This window comes from Oncorhynchus masou, chromosome 8 (genome assembly GCF_036934945.1).
Source record: "Oncorhynchus masou masou isolate Uvic2021 chromosome 8, UVic_Omas_1.1, whole genome shotgun sequence".
NCBI classification, from domain to species: domain Eukaryota; kingdom Metazoa; phylum Chordata; class Actinopteri; order Salmoniformes; family Salmonidae; genus Oncorhynchus; species Oncorhynchus masou.
Window position 1 is genome coordinate 43,052,829 of NC_088219.1, and position 12,316 is coordinate 43,065,144.

The 12,316-nt window shown below is 45.0% G+C and overlaps 1 pseudogene; it reads right to left on the reverse strand.

Moving 5' to 3' along the window:
• LOC135543825 (endothelin-converting enzyme 2-like) overlaps positions 1 to 11,068 on the reverse strand; it is a 58,584-nt pseudogene extending 47,516 nt beyond the window's left edge.
• Positions 11,069 to 12,316: the final 1,248 nt, after the last annotated feature.

Below are 12,316 nucleotides of genomic sequence, written 5' to 3' on the forward strand. Positions count from 1 at the left end.
ACCTGCTGGCGGTGAAGGAGACCAGACTACAGAGGGAGTTTACCTGCTGGTGGGGAAGGAGACCAGACTACAGAGGGAGTTTACCTGCTGGTGGTGAAGGAGACCAGACTACAGAGGGAGTTTACCTGCTGGTGGTGAAGGAGACCAGACTACAGAGGGAGTTTACCTGCTGGTGGTGAAGGACACCAGACTACAGAGGGAGTTTACCTGCTGTTGGGGAAGGAGACCAGACTACAGAGGGAGTTTACCTGCTGGTGGTGAAGGACACCAGACTACAGAGGGAGTTTACCTGCTGGTGGTGAAGGACACCAGACTACAGAGGGCGTTTACCTGCTGGTGGTGAAGGAGACCAGACTACAGAGAGAGTTTACCTGCTGGTGGTGAAGGAGACCAGACTACAGAGGGAGTTTACCTGCTGGTGGTGAAGGACACCAGACTACAGAGGGAGTTTACCTGCTGGTGGTGAAGGACACCAGACTACAGAGGGAGTTTACCTGCTGGTGGTGAAGGAGACCAGACTACAGAGGGAGTTTACCTGCTGGTGGGGAAGGAGACCAGACTACAGAAGGAGTTTACCTGCTGGTGGTGAAGGAGACCAGACTACAGAGGGAGTTTACCTGCTGGTGGTGAAGGAGACCAGTCTACAGAGGGAGTTTACCTGCTGGTGGTGAAGGAGACCAGACTACAGAGGGAGTTTACCTGCTGGTGGTGAAGGAGACCAGACTACAGAGGGAGTTTACCTGCTGGTGGTGAAGGAGACCAGACTACAGAGGTAAAGAGGGAGTTTACCTGGTGGTGGTGAAGGAGACCAGACTACAGAGGGAGTTTACCTGCTGGTGGTGAAGGAGACCAGACTACAGAGGGAGTTTACCTGCTGGTGGTGAAGGAGACCAGACTACAGAGGGAGTTTACCTGCTGGTGGGGAAGGAGACCAGACTACAGAGGGAGTTTACCTGCTGGTGGTGAAGGAGACCAGACTACAGAGGTAAAGAGGGAGTTTACCTGCTGGTGGTGAAGGAGACCAGACTACAGAGGTAAAGAGGGAGTTTACCTGCTGGTGGTGAAGGAGACCAGACTACAGAGGGAGTTTACCTGCTGGTGGGGAAGGAGACCAGACTACAGAGGTAAAGAGGGAGTTTACCTGGTGGTGGTGAAGGACACCAGACTACAGAGGGAGTTTACCTGCTGGTGGTGTAGGAGACCAGACTACAGAGGGAGTTTACCTGCTGGTGGTGAAGGAGACCAGACTACAGAGGGAGTTTACCTGCTGGTGGTGAAGGAGACCAGACTACAGAGGGAGTTTACCTGCTGGTGGTGAAGGAGACCAGACTACAGAGGGAGTTTACCTGCTGGTGGTGAAGGAGACCAGCCTACAGAGGGAGTTTACCTGCTGGTGGTGAAGGAGACCAGACTACAGAGGGAGTTTACCTGCTGGTGGTGAAGGAGACCAGACTACAGAGGGAGTTTACCTGCTGGTGGTGAAGGAGACCAGACTACAGAGGTAAAGAGGGAGTTTACCTGCTGGTGGGGAAGGAGACCAGACTACAGAGGGAGTTTACCTGCTGGTGGGGAAGGAGACCAGACTACAGGGGGAGTTTACCTGCTGGTGGTGAAGGAGACCAGACTACAGAGGGAGTTTACCTGCTGGTGGTGAAGGAGACCAGACTACAGAGGGAGTTTACCTGCTGGTGGTGAAGGACACCAGACTACAGAGGTAGTTTACCTGCTGGTGGTGAAGGAGACCAGACTACAGAGGGAGTTTACCTGCTGGTGGTGAAGGAGACCAGACTACAGAGGTAGTTTACCTGCTGGTGGTGAAGGAGACCAGACTACAGAGGGAGTTTACCTGCTGGTGGTGAAGGAGACCAGACTACAGAGGGAGTTTACCTGCTGGTGGTGAAGGAGACCAGACTACAGAGGGAGTTTACCTGCTGGTGGGGAAGGAGACCAGACTACAGAGGGAGTTTACCTGCTGGTGGTGAAGGAGACCAGACTACAGAGGGAGTTTACCTGCTGGTGGTGAAGGAGACCAGACTACAGAGGGAGTTTACCTGCTGGTGGTGAAGGACACCAGACTACAGAGGGAGTTTACCTGCTGGTGGGGAAGGAGACCAGACTACAGAGGGAGTTTACCTGCTGGTGGTGAAGGACACCAGACTACAGAGGGAGTTTACCTGCTGGTGGTGAAGGACACCAGACTACAGAGGGCGTTTACCTGCTGGTGGTGAAGGAGACCAGACTACAGAGAGAGTTTACCTGCTGGTGGTGAAGGAGACCAGACTACAGAGGGAGTTTACCTGCTGGTGGTGAAGGACACCAGACTACAGAGGGAGTTTACCTGCTGGTGGTGAAGGACACCAGACTACAGAGGGAGTTTACCTGCTGGTGGTGAAGGAGACCAGACTACAGAGGGAGTTTACCTGCTGGTGGTGAAGGAGACCAGACTACAGAGGGAGTTTACCTGCTAGTGGTGAAGGAGACCAGACTACAGAGGGAGTTTACCTGCTGGTGGGGAAGGAGACCAGACTACAGAGGTAAAGAGGGAGTTTACCTGCTGGTGGTGAAGGAGACCAGACTACAGAGGTAAAGAGGGAGTTTACCTGCTGGTGGTGAAGGAGACCAGACTACAGAGGGAGTTTACCTGCTGGTGGGGAAGGAGACCAGACTACAGAGGTAAAGAGGGAGTTTACCCAAAAGGGCTTTGTAGATGAACACATATAAATGTATCTTTCTGCGGATATAAAGTGAGGTTCCAACCTACCGTTTGGTACAATGTGCAATTGTGGGTGAGTGACTTGACATTTGTAATAAAGCGCAAGGATGCATGATAAACAGAGTCCAGTCTCTGTAAGACGGAGGAGGTTTCATTGATATACAACAAGTCACCATAATCAATTACAGAGAGAAAAGTGTCTGAACAAGCTTTTTTCAAGCCATAAGCAGAAAGCACGCCTTCTTACAAAAATAAAAACGCAATTTCAATTTAAGTTTTGTCACAAGATTAACCACATGCACTTTAAAGGACAACTTGTCATCCAACCAGATACCTAGTTATTTATAGGATGACATTTTTTCAATGGATAAGCCACCAGATGTGACAATGCTAACCTTCTCTGGCAGAGTTCTAGCTCTCTTAAAGGTCATGAATTTAGTTTTATGTACATTCAAGACCAGTTTGAGACCAGAAAGGGAGGCCTGCAGTGACTGAAAAGCAGTCTGGAGCTCTTCAACAGCCTGAACCAGAGAAGGAGCACATGAATATATGACTGTATCATCTGCATATAGATGGAACTTTGCTGGTTGCATCCCATTTCCCAAATCATTAATAAACATTGAGAACAACACAGGAGCTAAAATTGAACCCTGATGCACACCTATATTAATCTCAAGAAAGCTAGACTTGTGATTGTCAGTATATACACATTGTGTTCTGTCAGAAAGATAGTTCCTAAACCAATTTACTGCCCCTTCACTGAGACCAATGTTACTGAATCTAGCTAGGAACAATTCATGGTCAACTGAATGCATGCGTGCGTGTAACCACTGGCCTCTCACCTTTGTTGTAGCGCATGCCTAGAGTGAAGGTACATCTGAACAGGGCGAGGGCAGAGGAGAGCAGCACGCCAGCCAGCACCATCCTCTTGCCCAGGGAACTGAGAAGCTGGATGCCACCCTTCTGGAAGCCAACCTGTGGAAACACGAGTCAAAGAATAGAATAGTGGATGGGATGACATCACAAATGCCACAGAAACAGTTCAGAGGGCCTCCATTCGTGCAGAGCCGTGGTGGATTTTAACATTTATGGCACGTCACATATACCGATCTCCCCACCGGAGACCAGGGTTCAATCCCTGCATCCACTCTTCCCACCGGCCTGTATCCCCTTCTGAAATATATACAGGTATGCACTACACATTTTGTTGTGTTACAGCCTGAATTTATAATTGATTAAATTGAGATTGTTTGTCACTGGCCTACACACAATAACCCATAATGTTAAAGTGGGATTATGTTTGTTTTTTACATTTGACTAATTAATAAAACATTTAAAGCTGTGTTTTTTAGTCAACTCCTTTGTTATGCTAAGCCTACATAAGATCAGGAGTAAAAATGTGCTTAACAAGTCATACAGTTATAAATTGCTTGGACTTTGTGTGCAACAATAGTGTTTAACATTATTTTTTAATGACTACTTCATCTCTGTACCCCACACATACAAATAATTGTAAGGTTCAGTGGTGGAAAAAATAGTAAAAGACTAATTATTTGGTTTGAAATATAAACTCACCAAAAAAAAGAAACATCCTCTCACTGTCAACTGCATTTATTATTAATGGAATAATTTGTCCCTGAACAAAGGGGGGGGGGGATAAAATAAAAAGTAACAGTCAGTATCTGGTGTGGCCACCAACTGCATTAAGTACTGCAGTGCATCTCCTCCTTATGGACTGCACCAGATTTGCCAGTTCTTGCTGTGAGATGTTACCCCACTCCTCCACCAAGGAACATGCAAGTTCCCAGACATTTCTGGGTGGGGGGGTGGCCCAAGCCCTCAACCTCCGATCCAACAGGTCCCAGACGTGCTCAATTTGATTGAGATCCAGGCTCATCGCTGGCCATGGCAGAACACTGACATTCCTGTCTTGCACAGAACGAGCAGTATGGCTGGTAGCATTGTCATGCTGGAGGGTCAGGATGAGCCTGCAGGAAGGGTACCACATGAGGGAGGAGAATGTCTTTGCTGTGAGACACAGCATTGAGATTGCCTGCAATGACAACAAGCTCAGTCCGATGATGCTGTGACACACCACCCCAGACCATGACGGACCAGCCAACTCCAAAAAGCGATGCCGCTCCAGAGTACAGGCCTCGGTGTAATGCTCATTCCTTCGACGATAAATGCGAATCCAACCATCTCCCCCGGTGAGACAAAACAGCGACTCGTCAGAGAAGAGCACTTTTTGCCAGTCCTGTCTGGTCCAGCGACGGTGGGTTTGTGCTCATAGGTGACGTTGTTGCCGGTGATGTCTGGTGAGGACCTTACAACAGGCCTACAAGCCCTCAGTCAAACCTCTCTCAGACTATTGTGGACAGTCTGAGCATTGATGGTGGGATTGTGCGTTCCTGGTGTAACTCGGGCAGTTGTTGTTGCCATCCTGGACCTGTCCCACTGGTGTGATGTTCGGATGTACCGATCCTGTGCAGGTGTTGTTACACGTGATCTGCCACTATGAGGATGATCAGCTGTCCGTCCTGTCTCCCGTAGGCGTCTCACATTACGGACATTGCAATTTACTGCCCTGGTCCTCGTGCCTCTTTGCAGAATACCTAAGGCACTTTCACGCAGATGAACAGGGACCCCAGGCATCTTTCCTTTGGTGTTTTTCAGAGTCAGTAGAAAGGCCTCTTAGTGTCCTAAGACCATTCCACATGTGCATGTTCATTAATTGTTTATGGTTCATTGAACAAGCATGGGAAACAGTGTTTAAAACCTTTACAATGAAGATCTGTGAAGTTATTTGGATTTTTACGAATCATCTTTGAAAGACAGGGTCCTGAAGATATATATATATATATATATTTATATGCACATACACCACCAGTCAAAAGTTTGGACACACCTACTCATTACACTCATTTTTCTTTATTTTTACTATTTTCTACATTTCTTCTGTAGAATAATAGTAAAGACATCAAACTTATGAAATAACACATATGGAATCATGTAGTAAACAAAAAAAGTTCAATCAAAATATATTTGACATTCTTCAAAGTAGCCACCGTTTGCCTTGACAGCTTAACATACACGTCATTCTCTCAACCAGCTTCTCCTGGAATGCAGTTCAATTAACAGGTGTTCAATTAACATGTCTGCCTTCTTAAAAGTACATTTGTGGAATTTCTTTCCTTCTTAATGCATTTGAGCCAATCAGTTGTGTTATGGGTGGTATACAGAAGATGGTAATTTACCAAATAGGGCTAAGTCCATATTATGGCTGTTCCACTGGATGTCAGAAGGTGAATTCACCAATTTGTAAGTCGCTCTGGATAAGAGCGTCTGCTAAATGACTTAAATGTAAATGTAAGAACAGGTCAAATAAGCAAAGAGAAATTAGAGTCCAACATTACTTTAAGACGGTCAGTCAAGCCGGAACATTTCAAGGACTATGAAAGTTTCTTCAACAGCAGTCGCAAAACCCATCAAGCGCTATGATGAAACTGTCTCTCATGAGGACTGCCACAGGAAAGGAAGAACCAGAGTTACCTCTGCTGCAGAGGATAAGTTCATTAAAGTTACCAGCCTCAAATTGCAGCCCAAATAAATGCTTCAGAGATCAAGTAACAGACACATCAACTGTTCAGAGGAGACCGCGTGAGAATCAGGCCTTCATGGTCAAATTGCTGCAAAGAAAACACTACTAAAGGACACCGATAAGAAGAAGAGACTTGATTAGGCCAGGAAACACGAGCAATGGACATTAGACCGGTGGAAATCTCCAAATGAAAGATTTTTGGTTCCAACCACCGTGTCTTTGCGACGCAGAGTAGGTGATCTCTGCATGTGGTTCACACCATGAAGCATGGAGGTGGAGTTGTGATGGTGTGGGAGTGGGAGTGCTTTGCTGGTGACACTGTCAGTGATTTATTTAGAATACAAGGTACACATAGCAAGCATGTCTACCACAGCATTCTGCAGCAATATGCCATCCCATCTGGTTTGCGCTTAGTGGGACTATCATTTGTTTTTCAACAGGACAATGATCCAACACACCTCCAGGCTGTGTAAGGGCTATTTTACCAAGAAGGTGTGTGATGGAGTGCTGCATCAGATGACCTGGCCTCCACAATCACCCAACCTCAACCCAATTGAGATAGTTTGGGGATGAGTTGGACCGCAGAGTGAAGGAAAAGCAGCCAACAAGTGCTCAGCATATGTGGGAACTCCTTCAAGACGGTTGGAAAAGCATTCCTCATGAAGCTGGTTGAGAGAATGCCAAGAGTGTGCAAATCTGTCATCAAGGCAAAGGGTGGCTACTTTGAAGAATCGCAAATATATATTTTGATTTGTTTAACACTTTTTTTTATTTCATATTTATGATATCTTCACAATCTTCACTACTATTAAAATAGTAAAAATAAAGAAAAACCCTTGAATAAGTAGGTGTGTCCAAACTATTTACTGGTACTGTGTGTGTGTGTGTGTGTGTGTGTGTGTGTGTGTGTGTGTGTGTGTGTGTGTGTGTGTGTGTGTGTGTGTGTGTGTGTGTGTGTGTGTGTGTGTGTGTGTGTGTGTGTGTGTGTGTGTGTGTGTGTGTGTGTATATATATATATATATATTTAGTCTCCATTCCTCTTTCCGAGCGACTTTCTAATGAATCAAATTTCACTGTAAAGTTCATTTCAGAACCAAGAACCCAATAGCACTAGCACTGGCCAGCTCTCGATTTGGCATTCAATCTGTCACAAGAGATTACTATGAAGTATACATTTAGTCTACTTTAAAAACATAAACAGTAAAAAAATATATAAAAAAAATAGGTAGCCCTATATTGTTATGCACTTAGGAAGGGTGGAAGCAGGGTTTGAACCCCAGTGTCTGTTGGGCAATAATATACTGTGCCTCGCCAGGGGCCTCATTTATCAAAAAGACTAAACCTTTATTAGAAAGACTAAACCTTTATTAGAAAGACTAAACCTTTACGTGCATCAGTTTTCCCACAAAGGCAATTGTACATTTTGAATTTGATGGGAAAGTGTTGCGCATCTCCTCGCAAATCTCCAAGTTATGCTTCCGCACAACTTCTAGTGGTTGATCAACTGTATTCCGAGGAAATATTGTTACTTTGTGGGAATTATTGGTGTTTGATACCGAGGGTTAATCCATTTGAATTCAATCACTTTTTGACAGCACCCCTTTCGATTTTTTTACGAAACCTTCTTTACACATTTGTCCATTTTAGAAGTGCTCAGAAACTGACTTTTTGGACCTGATTGCCAGATCATTAAAGTGATAAAGGTGCTCAAAGTTTAATCATTTTACATACAGCACCATACCATGAGACAACCATTAGTGGAAAAGATAAACGCTTGAGATTGATATAATTTAAAAGCTTACAAACGGGGTTGGCAAACTATTTTATAATTTATGGGGAAATGTTTTTGGTCATTTTTTAACCATAAACATGATCTAAAAACACTAACTTATTTTATTCAAATTCGCATGTATTGTAGCTTAGAACCTATTTCACATAATCTGAGGTTATTGTGTTGTGTCCGCCATTGGTTGAGACAACATGCTCTTGAATACAGGGTAGGTGTAATTTTTTTGCTGATAAAATGTACTAAAATGGGAATAAAAATGGTATTTCTACTTTCAAATTGGTACCACAAACATGATTGGAGGTCCACACATCAGAGAATGTTGACTTGAAATGGGAATATCTGTTTAAACTTATACTGTCAATCCTCCATAGGAGAACTATTGAAATCATAGAAATACAGATAATAGAATATACATGACCATTTAAGTTGACATTCAACCGCGGGTGGACATCTTTGTGGTAGTAATTAGAAGTTAGGATAGGATAAGTAATCCTTCTCACCCCCCCCCCCTTAAATGATTTAGATGCACTATTGTAAAGTGGCTGTTCCACTGGATGTCAGAAGGTGAATTCACCAATTTGTAAGTCGCTCTGGATAAGAGCGTCTGCTAAATGACTTAAATGTAAATGTAAGTCAATTCAATTTAAGCTTCAATGGTGTAACAGCTCAATTGCAGTTGTCTGAAAGGATAGGTCCATTCTATGAATTATATTTCTATGATTAAAATTACACCCACTCTGCATTCAAAGGGCATCTTGTCTCAACCGATGGCAGGCACAACACAAAAACCTCAGTTTATGTGAAATAGGGTCTAATCTAGAACATATTTGCCTGCCTACCTAGACTCCTAGCTCCGGCCAAGCGTTACGGACACGGATGTTAGGTTGTTCTCCACAATGAGGGGATTAGATTAATACGGCCCGGGAGCCTGGGTAGGTGTGTTTTGCGCCGGGTGAAAGTTGATTGCATTCGTTTTGGAACCGGGCCTCTCAGGTGCCCTGTTCAGAGCCCACGGTGAAGTCAGCTCAAAACAAAAAGGTAATTAAGCATGAAGAGTACTGAACAGGAGTCTGTGTTTGCATGCAAAAGTGATTGCTTTTTTGACAAAATCACTTAATCTGCCTTCTGTTGACAATATCACCAAGCAGCACAGTTTACTGGAAGATTTGAAAAGGGCACTCCTCCCCCATCACTTTTGCCCGTTCCTCAACATTGGGCCCCTGGTGCTCAGCATAATCGAATCTGACCACATCGACGCTCGCCGGATGTGGCAGGGCTTGCAAACTATTACAGACAACAAAGGGAAGCACAGCCACGAGCTGCCCTGTGACACAAGCCTACCAGACAAGCTAAATTACTTCTATGTTTGAATGCTGTTCATTGACTACAGCTCAACACCATAGTGCTCTCCAAGCTAATCACTAAGTTAAGGACCCTGGCACTGTATTACCTTGTTAGTTACAGTGAGCAAGGACAACGCATTGCCACACATACCACAGGTGTCGTAAAAGTGTATCGTAAATCATCACTCTAGTCAATCATGAACATATCGAAACAAACCCCAACAACTCAGTCTTTGGTCCATCAAACATCACCACTGAATATTCAATCTTTCTGGAGACCCGCTGGCCCACTCAGACCTGCGCAGGGTCTGAGGCACTGTGCCCGAAGCTTCTGTGTTCTCAAAAGGTTTTGTCTATTGCGCCGATACACAGTCCCATCCTCTGTCCTGACTGTATATAACTGAGGCGCAACCTCCTCTAATACAGCAGCCTTTCTATCCCATGAATCCGGACCTAGAATTCTAACCACATCCTGAGCTGCCAACAGCAATTCTAGCGGTTTTGTCGTAGCATCATTTTTGTCTTGCCTTCAGCTGTAGGGCCCTATCCTTTACAGCTAATGGGCAGTCATTCAGGTAGAAACTAGGAAACCAGGAACACAACTTGCATCCCATTAAGATCTCTGCAGGTGACCGTCCACATTCCAAGAGAGCTGCTCTGTATGACAATAAAGCCAAGTATGGATCAGTGTGCTGCTTTTACTTAATTAAGAGTCTCTTCAGGATTTGCACACTTTTCTCAGCCATCGGTTACTTTTAGCGGACTAGAGGTTATATGTCTGAACTCCTAATGTGCTGCAAACCTCTTAAACTCACTGCAAGCAAACTATCGCCTCCAACCTTCTCCCAGGCTGAGGTGGGTACCTCTCCCATAACCTTGGCTTCCTTGGGCTGAAATTTGAGATGTGTCACAATTTCCCCCCATTTGCTCAATGTCAGAATTTATATTTAAAGGGACTCTGGCCCTTTGCTGACATTTCTCAGCTCCCAGAGGTCTTTCATGCTCTTTAGGATCTCCTGACGCATTGAAGTAGGTATTACCATTCTGTTATTCTTCAACAGCACACCATTGACAGCTCTGCGCTTCGTGGGAAGTACTGCTTACAAGAGCCTTTTTGCCAGCCATTTTCCAGATTATGAATCATCTCGCAAAGACTGGAAGATTGGGATCTATTGTGGTCTCTTCAGCTATTCTCCTCAGTTGCTGCTCAGAAACAGGAAGTGACTCCACGACCATATCCACATGTAACCTCCTCCGCAATAGACTCCTGATTGAGGATGATTTGGGCCACTACTGGTGGAGTCCTTGAGAGGGCATCTGCTACCACTAAAGTTGACCCAGGCACATAGGTTAGAACAAAATCGTAGCGTTGCAACCTCATCATCATCCTTTGGAGACGAGGAGGCATGCCATTCAGATTTTTTAGAGAGAGATTGGAATAAGGGGTTTATGGGCTGTTTCTAGGATCACCTTTGGTAAGCCATAAATGTAACAGTGAAACTTCACAACCAACCCTGGGCACTCCTTTTCTATTTGAACTTAACGCTTCTCAGCATCAGTCAAAGAAGCCACAGGCTTCCACACACCTTGATGCTCCGGAAGCAGCACGCCTCCAATACCATCTTTAGAGGCGTCCGTGGACACCTTAGTAGACCTGTCAGGTTTGAAAGAAGAAAAAAGCACTTGCTCTTCAGCCAAAATGTTCTTTACATTTGTTATGAACTTGAGTGAAGACCCAAAAGCGGTTTTAACAGAAAACAGAGTTCTTTAATGAAAATACAGGAATGGCATAAATCCTCTTCCAACGTTGTCAGCGGAACAAAAGAACGTTAGTATAGTGCAGGATGCTCCTGCCAGGCAGACTCCGACAGGACAGGACAAGGTGGAAGCAAACGAGACGACAGCTTGCTTCTGGCATCAAAAAACACAAACAAGAATCAGACACTGAAAGTAGCAGGAACAGAGAAAGAAATAGAGACCTAATCAGAGGGGGAAGAGAGAACAGGTGGGGAAGAGTGAAAGAGCTAGTTAGGGCAGATGTAGAACAGCTGAGGAATGAGAGACAGAGAAGGTAACCTAAAAAGACCAGCAGAGAGAGAGAGTGAAGAGAAAGGACAGGAACAGACATAACAAGACATGACAACATTGTCCCACTCTCTTTCGTGTTCTCTGTTCCACGAGAACTCTCTTGTTCTGAAGGAGTGTTATTAAGTTCACTGTTTGAGCTGACAGATTTGGTACACACTTCCCAAAATAATTGACCATACGCAAAACACGCCGAATGCCTTTCCAATGTGTGTGATTTGCCATCTCCCTCACCACATTGACCTTGGCATGGTCAGGCTGCACACCCTACGAAGATAGCCTATCCAAGAAATGTGATTTCCTTCACACAGAACTGACATTTAGCCTGATTTAGCTTCAAACCATGCTTCTGAACCATCTGCAATCTTTTCCAACCGCTCATTGTGTTCCTGAAGTGGACCTACAGACCACAGAATCATCCACGTACACTCAAACTCCCTCTAACCCCTCAATGGACACTTTCCGTGGCCTTGTGAAAGAGCTCAGGGGCAGAACGTATGCCAAATGGTAACGTTTTAAAGGAATATCTTCCAAAGGAGGTATTGACTGTACAAAGCTTGGTGCTGGCTGCATCCAACTTCACCTGCCAGAATCCATTTGAAGCTTCCCACTTGGAGAAATAGTGTGCGCCAGCCATTTCACCAACCATCTCCTCCCTCTTAGGAATCTGAACAGTCTCCCTTTTGCTATATTTAAGGTCCTTGGAGGTCCATACAGACTCTCAGATGTCCATTCCTTTTCCAAACACACACCATGGAATTGACCCAGTCTGTTGGCTCGTCTGT